The sequence below is a fragment of the Entelurus aequoreus genome, linkage group LG05 (assembly GCF_033978785.1).
Source record: "Entelurus aequoreus isolate RoL-2023_Sb linkage group LG05, RoL_Eaeq_v1.1, whole genome shotgun sequence".
Classification (NCBI taxonomy): domain Eukaryota; kingdom Metazoa; phylum Chordata; class Actinopteri; order Syngnathiformes; family Syngnathidae; genus Entelurus; species Entelurus aequoreus.
This window is the reverse complement of record NC_084735.1, coordinates 27,493,716-27,506,495: the sequence shown is the minus strand read 5'-3', so window position 1 is coordinate 27,506,495 and position 12,780 is coordinate 27,493,716.

Sequence of the window (12,780 nt, the reverse complement as noted above, 5' to 3'; positions counted from 1 at the left end):
ATACATCTTTTTTTGGGGGGGATGCAGGGATCAGCGGAAAAACTTTCCACCGTCTTGCGCCCTCATGGTCGCTGCTTTTCCACAGCAAAGTGCTGATGACGACGCCACACTAACAGATTAGCGTCCCTAATCAAGTGGGTCCATCATGCCCGTCTAAGCAGAAAAAGAGTTTATACAAAAACATTAAAGAGACAAGACATGAGGTCATGGTGGGCGGGCCACAGCAGGAGGTTATTGTGATACACTATATTGCCAAAAGTATTTGGCCACCCATCCAAATGATCAGAATTATGGTGTTGGGTTGTTTTTCATGAGCTGGGCTTGGCCCCTTAGTTCCAGTGAAAGGAACTTTTAATGCTCCAGGATATCAAAACATTTTGGACAATTCCATGCTCCCAACCTTGTGGGAACAGTTTGGAGCGGGCCCTTTCCTCTTCTAACATGACAGGGTCCATAAAGACATGGATGTGATGTGGATGAACTTGACTGGCCTGCACAGAGTCCTGACCTGAACCCAATAGAACACCTTTTGGGATGAATTAGAACGGAGACTGAGAGCCAGGCCTTCTCGACCAACATCAGTGTGTGACCTCACCAATGCGCTTTTGGAAGAAAAGTGGAAAATTCCTATAAACACACTCCGCAACCTTGTGGACAGCCTTCCCAGAAGAGTTGAAGCTGTAATGGCTGCAAAAGGTGGACCGACGACATATTGAACCCTATGGGTTAGGAATGGGATGGCACTTCAAGTTCATATGTGAATCAAGGCAGGTGGCCAAATACTTTTGGCAATATAGTGTATATACATCATATACTGTACGGTCTACATACTGTACACAACAAACAATATAAACGCAGTATTGCAAAAAGTACAACAAATACTGCATTGTGTCTTTAGTTATTACTTACCACAGGGATTCTCAAACTGTGGTACGGGCACCACTAGTGGTACGCAGGCTACATCTAGTCCAGGGATCGGTGACCCAAAATGTTGAAAGAGCTATATTGGACCAAAAATACAACAAAAAAAAATCTGTCTGGAGCTGCAAAAAATGAAAAGCCATCTATAAGTGTTATAATGAAGGCAACACATGATGTAAGTGTCTATATTAGCTATATTAGACTACTATCAAAATGACTTTCAAAGTCTTATATAAGTGTTATAATGAAGACCCACTTCAACCGTTCCACCGTCAAATCATTCCTCTTAATAAGGACAAAAAACAAAGTTGTTTTTTGAACTGGAAAAATTCCCGGTTTTCCAAGGAATTCCATAATACCATTTCTCAATTAAAAATGTTACTACTTCAGCATTTCGCGTCCGTTTTGAAAAATTCCAACACCAACCAATCAGAACATTCAAGTTTTTCACCCTTTTTAAAAAGTTTAAAGTTAAAGTACCAATAATTGTCACACACACACACTAGGTGTGGTGAAATGTGTCCTCTGCATTTGACCCATCCCCTTGTTCACCCCCTGGGAGGTGAGGGGAGCAGTGAGCAGCAGCGGTGCCGCGCCCGGGAATCATTTTTTTGTGACTTAACCCCCAATTCCAACCCTTGATGCTGAGTGCCAAGCAGGGAGGTAATGGGTCCCATTTTTATAGTCTTTGGTATGACTCGGCTAGAGTTCGAACTCACAACCTACCGATCTCAGGGCAGACACACTAACCACTAGGCCTCTGAGTAGGTGAAAATTCCCTCTTTTCCCTGAGTTCCCAATTTTTTATGAAATTCCCAATGGGACATTTTTCAAAATTCCACAACTCCTAAATTTTTCATCTAAATTAAATCGTTCCAACTTCAAAATATTAAGGAATTGTGTGCTCTCCTTCAACAATTCTAAAAAAAAAAAAAATCCCGGATTTCCTAGAATTCCCCGTTTTTAGGGACATTTTCCCCATTCAAAATGAATTGGCCATTTTTCAAACTTCCACCATATCCACATTTTTCAACCTATTCAAACCATTCCAACATTAACACATTGCATTCATCCTGGACATTCAAGCTAACACTTTCCCAAGTTCCAAACCAAATTCCGGTTTTCTTGGAAATTCAAACTCTTCCACATTCAAACTATTCTTACATCCATACTACATCCGCTACTTGCTTGGGACGGTATAGCTCGGTTGGTAGAGCGGCCGTGCCAGCAACTTGAGGGTTGCAGGTTCGATCCCCGCTTCCGCCATCCTAGTCACTGCCGTTGTGTCCTTGGGCAAGACACTTTACCCACCTGCTCCCAGTGCCACCCACACTGGTTTGAATGTAACTTAGATATTGGGTTTCACTATGTAAAGCGCTTTGAGTCACTTGAGAAAAAGCGCTATATAAATGTAATTCACTTCACTTCACTTCACTACACCTCCCTGATACCGAAGTCAGTGTTTCCCACACATTCATTTATTTGTGGCGGCTCACCACGAAAGAATTACGTCCGCCACAAATTAAAAAAAAGAAAAACAAATTTATTATATATTTTTTTTCTTTTGTCCTGTCCAGCTTCTGGGGCAAATCATATCGTTGATGTAGATGCCCATATAGGCTGTTCAGATTTACTTTACATAAGAGAAGTGTAGGATACTTCTCTTGTTGCCTTATTTGTATTTGACCACTACTGTTTTCTGTTTATTTGTTACTGACTGTGGCAGGACACCTCTGCCTCTGTTTCACTTTATGTTGCTGGTAAATAATATGGTTGTTGTAGTAGGCTAAAGTTAAATTATTTAGTATGCACTAATTAAAGGGGCAGAGCTTTAAGAGACATTTCAGCTTTTATATTTTATAAGATATATTTTTTGTAAGAACCACAATTAATAAATATATTTCAGTGAATAACTTATTGTTCAATTCTGTATATAAATATGTACATAAAGTGTTGTAATCATATTGTAAAATGGATGGATGGATGGACGTTTAAAACAAAACTGTTATTATTAATTAGTAAGTATACATTTTTTGAGCCTTTTTAGAGAAAATCATATCATTGTAGTAAATTATGCAAATTACTTGATGATGTCATGGTGACCACGCCCATAGCCACGCCCCCACCGCCACATGTATCTTGGCAGTTTATGGGAAACACTGGAAGTACATGTCAAACTACTTCCTTAACGTAAAGGACTGCCATAACCACAACACCAGAGGGAGCTCCACTAACCACGTTAAACCCAGATTCCGATCTAACGAAGGTCTTAACTCATTCTCTTTCTATGCCACATCAATGTGGAATGCGCAACCAACAGGTGTAAAAGAAAGGGCATCTCTATCCTCCTTCAAAACCGCACCAAAAGAACACCTCCAGGCAACTTCAACCCTAAACTAACACCCTCCCTTCCACATCATATCTCTTCGGATTGTAAATAATCAAAAGTAGACACTTTTTCTTATACTTTCGGATCTCTCTCTCTCTCTATGTCCACTACTTGCTGTACATATCCTACCAAGTCAGTCCTACACTGTTTCAATGTCCATTTCTCTGATGATGCAATTGTTGATGACTGAAGTGTTGATACCAACCAATCCTAAACACCGCCCCTCCCCCTCCATATCCCACACCCCGGATTGTAAATAATGTAAATAATTCATTGTATATACTCTGATGATTATCTTGTGTGATGACTGTATTATGATGTTAGTATACATCTGTATCATGAATCAATTTAATTTAATTTAAGTGGACCCCGACTTAAACAAGTTGAACAACTTATTCGGGTGTTACCATTTAGTGGTCAATTGCACGGAATATGTACTTCACTGTGCAATCTACTAATAAAAGTTTCAATCAATCACAAAAAAAACCTATCAGCATTTCAGTTCAACTTCAGCATTCATACGCAATTCCTTTAGGAATTGCCTCATCTAGTTTGTTGTGTTTTCTTATCTAATTATGCAAACATTTAATGGCACTTTTTTTTTTTTACATACTCAAAAGACCATTTGATTAAATTCCTAGTTGCATTTTGCTCCTGTCCTTTAATTACTAGACGTGACAAAATGCCAACTTTTTTCAAATGAAATAATAAAATAACAAACATATAGTTTGTGAGCCAGGTCTGCAAAAAGTGCACTTTACATACAGTGTAATGGATCCCACTAAGCTGTTTCAAATTATTTGGTTATGAGATGGGGAACTATTAAACACCACTGCAAACTCCAAACATAATGAACAAAAAAAAACATTACACCAAAACCTGATGTGCTTTTAAAACAAAAAGGGCTGAATTTGAATGGAAGTCTTGTATCGGACTCTTAATGATGTTGTGTAGCGTGTGCACTGCTGACCTGCTGGCAGAATTCACGGCATGACAGGCATCTTGTCATCGCTCACATTCCTGCTCACGACTTCAAAACGGGTCGAGTCGGAGTTTGAAGGCATAGCGAGCTTCATCTGCGGGGGAGAAATAGTTCAGATGTTGTTTGATGGATAAAAGCGGAGCTCTTACATTCTTGTCCATTTTGAGCAGGCCACACAACGTGAGCTACGCATCCATATTCCAATGTCCACTGAAAATAGGGAACATCAGCACACCAGATAGTGAGGTGAACTATTTATATAGCGCTTTTTCTCTAGTAACTCAAAAGCAATTTTGCTTTGAGAAACCCATCATCTGCATTTAAGCTACAATTACACCCGTGTCAATGGCACTGGGAGCAAGGTGGGTAAAAAGGTCTTGGCCAAGGACACGGCGGCACTGACTCGGATGGCATAAGCTGGATTGGACCCTCAGGTTTCTGGTCGGCCGCTCTACCATCAGAGCCACGCCACCCCAGGTACACATGCACAATCAAGGGCGCATGAGCAACACATGCACAATTTATCCATTTTAAATAGATGTGGGATGCACATGTGCAATTAATGGCACAAGGTACACGTGCACAATCGAATGTGGGGTACACGTGCACAATCAAGGGCACATGAGACTATCGAGGGACACATGCACAATTTATCCGTTTTAAACAGATGGGGGGACACGTGCAATTAAGGGCACGAGGTACACATGCGCAATCAAGGGCACATGAGACTACCGAGGGACACACATAAACACATGCACAATTTATCCATTTTAAACAAATGGGGGACACGTGCACAGGGCAGCACGGTGGCTCAGGGGTTAGTGTATGTGCCTCACAATACGAAGGTTCTGAGTAGCCCTGGGTTCAATCCCGGGCTCTGGATCTTTCTGTGTGGAGTTTGCATGTTCTCCCCGTGACTATGGGGGTTCCCTCCGGGTACTCCGGCTTCCTCCCACCTCCAAAGACATGCACCTGGGGATAGGTTGATTGGCAACACTAAATTGGCCCTAGTGTGTGAATGTGAGTGTGATAGTTGTCTGACTGTGTTGGCCCCGTGATGAGGTGGCCACTTGTCCAGGGTGTACTCCGCCTTCCGCCCGAATGCAGCTGAGTCAGGCTCCAGCACCCCCCGCGACCCCAAAAGGGACAAGAAGATGGATGGGTGGGTAGAAGATGGATGGATGGATGGATGGTACACATGTGCAATCGAGGGCACATGAGACTATCGAGGAACACATGCACAATTTATCCATTTTAAACAGATGGGGGACACAATTAAGGGCACGAGGTACACTTGCACAACAGGTGCACGCGCATTATCAACCCAGCAGCAAAACGTTGACTCGGGTCCTGACGTTGGGCAACTCAAACATAACGTTGATACATGCTTTTTGACGTTTAATCAATGTTTGGTTCTTATGTTGATTTGACCAGTGAATTTTGGTAATTTCCCAATCAATATTCTACAACACGAATACAACGTTGAAACAACATGCTTTTTGACCACGCTTATTTGACCTTTGAAATGTGGTCATTTCCCAACCAACAACGTGGATCCCGTTGGATATCAATATTGTCTCAATTTACAAATACAACTATTTTGCTATGTTGTTTCAAAGTCATTTAAAATATAATCAACGTTGTTGGGAAAGGACACGCGAGGTACACGCGCACAATCGAGGGCACATGAGGTATACTTATGCACAATCTATCCATTGATATAGATGGGGTACACATGTACAAACCCCGTTTCCATATGAGTTGGGAAATTGTGTTAGATGTAAATATAAACGGAATACAATGATTTGCAAATCCTTTTCAACCCATATTCAATTGAATGGAAATTGCTACATATTTTAATAATTACTTCACAAACAAGGTGGAAAATCTGAGAGTGAATATGACACCTTCTGATGGCTCCTCCTCATGCACATTAATTGAAAATCACATAATGAAGGGTAAAAACTGCAGGTTCGATTTTGTGCCAGTTAGTAGTTCTGATATTGAGAAATTGTTGTTATCACTGCCATCTGATAAACCTGCTGGGACGGACATGTTAGATGGCAAATTGTTAAGAATTGCGGCATGCCATGTATCAACTCCGATTTGTCATATATTTAATAAATCATTAAGATATGGAGTCTGTCCTGGGGTTTGGAAGGAGGCCAAGGTCATCCCTCTACCCAAGGACAAAAATAAAGATTTTACTGGTAAAAACAGTAGACCAATAAGCATACTTCCTGTTCTTAGTAAATTGATGGAAAAAGTTGTTTTCAAACAAATTCAAGATTACTTTACCTACAACAAACTGATGTCGTGTTCCCAGCATGCTTATAGGCAAGGTCACTCAACATCTACTGCTTTAGCTCAGCTGACTGATGACTGGCTGTCACAAATGGATGTCAAGAAGATGGTTGGTACTGTCCTGATTGACTTTAGTGCAGCATTCGATGTCATAGATCACAACATAATGATCTTCAAACTGAGAAAATATGGTTTTAATAGTATGTCACTTTCTTGGATGTTGAGCTATCTATCAGGAAGATCACAGAGAGTGTGTTTTAATGGTAGCCTATCTGAACGCAAGTACAATTACTGCGGCGTGCCTCAAGGAAGCTGCTTAGGTCCTTTACTTTTTATTATTTTTACTAATGATCTTCCCTGTGTTACAACAAACACCAATATGGTTATGTATGCAGATGACACAACTCTATACAGTACTGCCTCTACCTTAAATGACCTACAAAATAACTTAAATCAGGACCTGGAGAGAGTGTCACTCTGGTTAAATGATAGTAAACTTGTTGTGAATATTGACAAAACAAAAAGCATTCTTTTTGGATCCAGGCATATGCTTGTTGATGACCCACAGCTTCATATTTCAATGTCAGACATACCTATTAAGCAGGTCAAAAAAGCAAAACTGCTTGGTGTGCTATTAGACAGTCAACTGTCATGGTCCGATCATATTGATGGTATTTCAATGAAAATGGGAAGAGGTCTAGCCATGGTCAGGAAGTGCTCCACCTTCTTGACATCCTCAACAATGGCTCAAGTGATACAGTCCTTGGTTTTCTGTCATCTTCATTACTGTCCTATAGTATGGTCCGCTACGACTAAGTCTGACCTGAACAAACTGCAACTTGTACAGAACAGAGCGGCTAGACTGGTACTTAAATGTTCTTTGCGCACTAATATTTCATATATGCATTCACGCCTGTCCTGGTTGTCTGTTGAACAAAAGATGCATTGTAGTCTCCTAATGTTCTTTCGAACTATCATTTTAGATCAATCACCAGATTACTTTTACAAACAGTTTTTAAAATCAACTAACACACATATTCATGACACTAGGAATGCCAGCAATGGCTATTTGACACTTCCTGCTCCCAGGACCAATTTCCTCAAACATACAGTCATGTATAGATGTACATCATTCTGGAATGGGTTGCCACCTCACATTAATCTCTCACAAAGTAAATTGTCATTCAAGACAGCTTTAAAGATACACCTTTTGCAGCTGCCCACATGACGTGAAGTTTAATACTGGTTTAACTAGCTTTTTATCTTATGTTGTATTTTTCCATTGTATAATGTCTGGTAATGCATGTATTCTTTGTATTTAAATTTTGTATGCTCCTATATGGACCCCAGGAAGACTAGCAGTCGCCTTGGCGTCAGCTAATGGGGATCCATTCAATAAACAATAAACAATAAACAATAAACAATGCACTACAAAGACAAGATATTTCATGTTCAAACTCAAAAACTTTTTTTTTTTTTTGCAAATGATAATTAACTTAGAATTTCATGGCTGCAACACGTGCCAAAGTAGTTGGGAAAGGGCATGTTCACCACTGTGTTACATTGCCTTTCCTTTTAACAACACTCAGTAAACGTTTGGGAACTGAGGAGACACATTTTTTAAGCTTCTCAGGGGGAATTCTTTCCCATTCTTGCTTAATGTACAGCTTAAGTTGTCCAACAGTCCGGGGGTCTCCGTTGTGGTATTTTAGGCTTCATAATGCGCCACACATTTTCAATTGGAGACAGGTCTGGACTACAGGCAGGCCAGTCTAGTACCCGCACTCTTTTACTATGAAGCCACGTTGATGTAACACGTGGCTTGGCATTGTCTTGCTGAAATAAGCAGGGGCGTCCATGGTAACGTTGATTGGATGGCAACATATGTTGCTCCAAAACCTGTATGTACCTTTCAGCATTAATGGTGCCTTCACAGATGTGTAAGTTACCCATGTCTTGGGCACTAATACACCCCCATACCATCACAGATGCTGGCTTCTCAACTTTGCGCCTATAACAATCCGATGGTTGTTTTCCTCTTTGGTCCGGAGGACACGACGTCCACAGTTTCCAAAAACAATTTGAAATGTGGACTCGTCAGACCACAGAACACTTTTCCACTTTGTATCAGTCCATCTTAGATGAGCTCAGGCCCAGCGAAGCCGACGGCATTTCTGGGCGTTGTTGATAAACGGTTTTCGCCTTGCATAGGAGAGTTTTAACTTGCACTTACAGATGTAGCGACCAACTGTAGTTACTGACAGTGGGTTTCTGAAGTGTTCCTGAGCCCATGTGGTGATATCCTTTACACACTGATGTCGCTTGTTGATGCAGTACAGCCTGAGGGATCGAAGGTCACGGGCTTAGCTGTTTACGTGCAGTGATTTCTCCAGATTCTCTGAACCCTTTGATGATATTACGGACCGTGGATGGTGAAATCCCTAAATTCATTGCAATAGCTGGTTGAGAAAGGTTTTTCTTAAACTGTTCTAACAATTTGCTCACGCATTTGTTGACAAAGTGGTGACCCTCGCCCCATCCTTGTTTGTGAATGACTGAGCATTTCATGGAATCTACTTTTATACCCAATCATGGCACCCACCTGTTCCCAATTTGCCTGTTCACCTGTGGGATGTTCCAAATAAGTGATGAGCATTCCTCAACTTTATTAGTATTTATTGTCACCTTTCCCAACTTCTTTTTCACGTGTTGCTGGCATCAAATTCTAAAGTTAATGATTATTTGCAAAAAAACTTTTTTTAATCAGTTTGAACATCAGATGTTGTCTTTGTAGCATATTCAATTGAATATGGGTTGAAAATGATTTGCAAATCATTGTATTCCGTTTATATTTACATCTAACACAATTTCCGAACTCCTATGGAAACGGGGTTTGTACAATCGAGGGCACACAAATGTGAATTTTAAATAGAGCACATGACTTACACATGTATAATTCAGAGCTAAAGAGGTACAATGCACATTAGAATATTCATCATAAGTAGAGCACACAAAGTACACATGTACACTTTAAATAGGGATACACAATCGAAAGTGCAGATTATATAGTGTACATCAGGGGTCACCAACGCTGTGCCCGCGGGCACCAGGTCGCCCGTAAGGACCAGATGAGTCGCCCGCGGGCCTGTTCTAAAAAAATATATATATATATATATATATATATATATATATATATATTTTTTTTTTTAAATTAAATCTACATAGAAAAAAAACAAGATACACTTTCAATCAGTGCATCAACCCAAACAACCTCCCCCATGCACACTCATCCACACCCACTCACACAAAAGGGGTTATTTCTTTCTGCTACCAATATTGTGGTTCCCACAACATAGACAACACATCTGCAAAGGACACAGTCCCTGCAGCACACATGATTGTATAGGCTGCTGGTCCACTAACATTTTCATTAATTACTATTTTTTATGTAATTATTTTTATATTGTTTTACTTTCTTTTTTATCCAAGAAAATGTTTTTTATTTATTTATCTTATTTTATTTTATTTAAAAAAAAAGGGCCTTATCTGCAACAGACCAGGTTGTCAATGAAATTAGATTTGTTTAAAGGGTTTTTTAAACCAGGCCCAGTCAAGATAATGTCCAAGTCGGACTCAGCAACACACACCTTCATTCATGTACACAGAAAAAAATTAGGGAACACAACAGATTGCATATAATTTATAAACAAAATTACATTTTCAAAATAAGCATTTATGTACAGTCCAGATTATGTCCAGGTCACTCAAATTAGGGAACACAACAACAGATATCATATAATCTATAAACATAATTATACTTTCAAAATAAGCCTTTGAGGACTTCTCATCTTTTTTTTAATGTTTTTTGGCATCATTATCGTTTTCAACCATGTAACTTTCTAAAGTTAGAAAATACTGAATAAATGTTTTAAAGAAAGTAATACTAAGTGAATATCTGTTTTTGGCCTTAAAAATAAACATTTTACCGAGTACTATAATTAAATTGACTAAATCATGATTGTCAATGAACTCTCCTAAAATAACAGAAACCACATTAAGCTTCATAAACAAACCAATCCTTAAACACATTTTTTCAACTTCCACCCAAAACAAAGACACAATATGACAATACCAAAACAAATGCAGGGTGGATTCAGGCTCCTGACAACAAAATCGGCAATCATCTGACTCTGTCATATTCCATAATTTTAACATTTTCCCTGTGGGTAAGAAGTTATAAATAATTTAAATTTGAAAATAACGATTTTGCACATCGATAGTGGTTTTATAGATTACTTTGAATATGGCATCCCATGGCAACGGGCAGTCAAAAAAGTCCTCCCATTTTCCATTTGTGTTGTATGAGGCAGCCTTCAAAGATTACTTTATTAAATAAAAACTGTATATTTTTCTATTTATTTTAGTTCCTTTTTGCCAACTAGAATTTCTTATTAGAGGTTTACAAACTAATAATTTAGTAGTTCCATAATTAATTATTTGTTTCCATCTTTTCCCAATTACTCCAGTTAGTTGATAAAATGAAAAGCTTGAGCAAGCATCACCATACCTAAATTCATCATACTTCATAATTTTACCATTCTCATTGATAATATCATTGACAAAAATGATTCCTCTCTCAAACATATTTTTCCAAAAGAAAGGCTTTCCATCTATTACAATATTAGAGTTCATCCATATTACTGCTGCAAAATATCGTCTCTTTTTTCTGGCACATAAAATTGAAAACACCACTATGAGTGGATTGTTTCCTTTATGAAGATGTTTCCCAGCAGACTCTCTGGGAAGGGATCACTTGTAAAAAAGGATACAATTTCTTTTGATACAGTACATGTTTTTTGTCCAACAGGACATTTGTGTGCCACTCAATGTTTAAATACATCTTTGGAACAATTGATGCTTTTAAAGACAGACACATAGCTTCAAGGTTGAGAAGTTTCAGGCCCCCATATTCATACTCTGTGTACAAAACCTTTCTTTAATCTTTTCTGGTTTGCCGTTCCAGACAAAATCGAAGACCCTCCGCTCATAAATCTTAAAAAAGTTTTGTGATGGAGCTGGTAATGACAAAAACAAATAAATAAATTGAGGAATAATTAACGAGTTGGCAATAGACATTTTACCATACAAGGTTAGGGATTTCCCTTTCCATAATTGCATAATTTTGTCCAGCTTTCTTAGTCGATTATCATAATTTACTGAGCCTAGATCTTCCAGATTTTCTGGGACAACAACACCAAGTATGTTAACTGGTCCATCTGCCCACAAAACAGGCACTTTGCATTCCATTCGAAAGGACGTTCCCTTTAGATTTTCGATTCTTAACATTTTACATTTATCATAATTAAGCTTAAGGCCAGATTGCTGTGAAAATATGTCCAAAAGATTAAGAAGGTTCCGCAAACAATGAGGAAAAATCTTATCTTTGTGAATCAGCCTTTTCTGACATGAACTTCAAGAACAAACACAGAACACGCCTCACTGATGCACATCTGCAAGACTCACTCAGAGTTGCAGTGTCAAGTTACACACCAGAGTACAACACACTAGTTAACAGCATGCAATGCCAAGCTTCCCACTAACTGACAAAGAAACAGATAACAGATTTGGTGTCCAGTTCAAAGTGTGACATGATTTAAAAATTTGAGAGTTTACTTTTGTATTTTACATGAGTTATTATTTGTACAAACATGGTGCAAAGTAATTCATGATTTGTTAAAAAATGTTAGTGGCTAGCTAGTTAAAATGGGATATTGTGATTTCACAAGACTGTCTTAGAAGTGATCATTTGAAAATGTTCAATTTGAAAAATGTGCACTTAGAGAAAATATAAAAATAAAGTGTTGCATATTGATATTTATCTGTTTCTATATATATTTGTGAGAAATCATTAAGATGATCAGTGTTTCCACAAAGATAAATATCATTAATTATTAATAATAACAGAGTTAAAGGTAAATTGAGCAAATTGGCTACTTCTGGCAATTTATTTAAGTGTGTATCTAACTGGTAGCCCTTCGCATTAATCAGTACCCAAGAAGTAGCCCTTGCTTTCAAAAAGGTTGGTGACCCCTGGTGTACATGTACAATCATCGAATGTGGAGTTTATATGTACACACACAAGTTTATAAAGTGGACGAAGACAATAATTCTCAAAATAAAGACA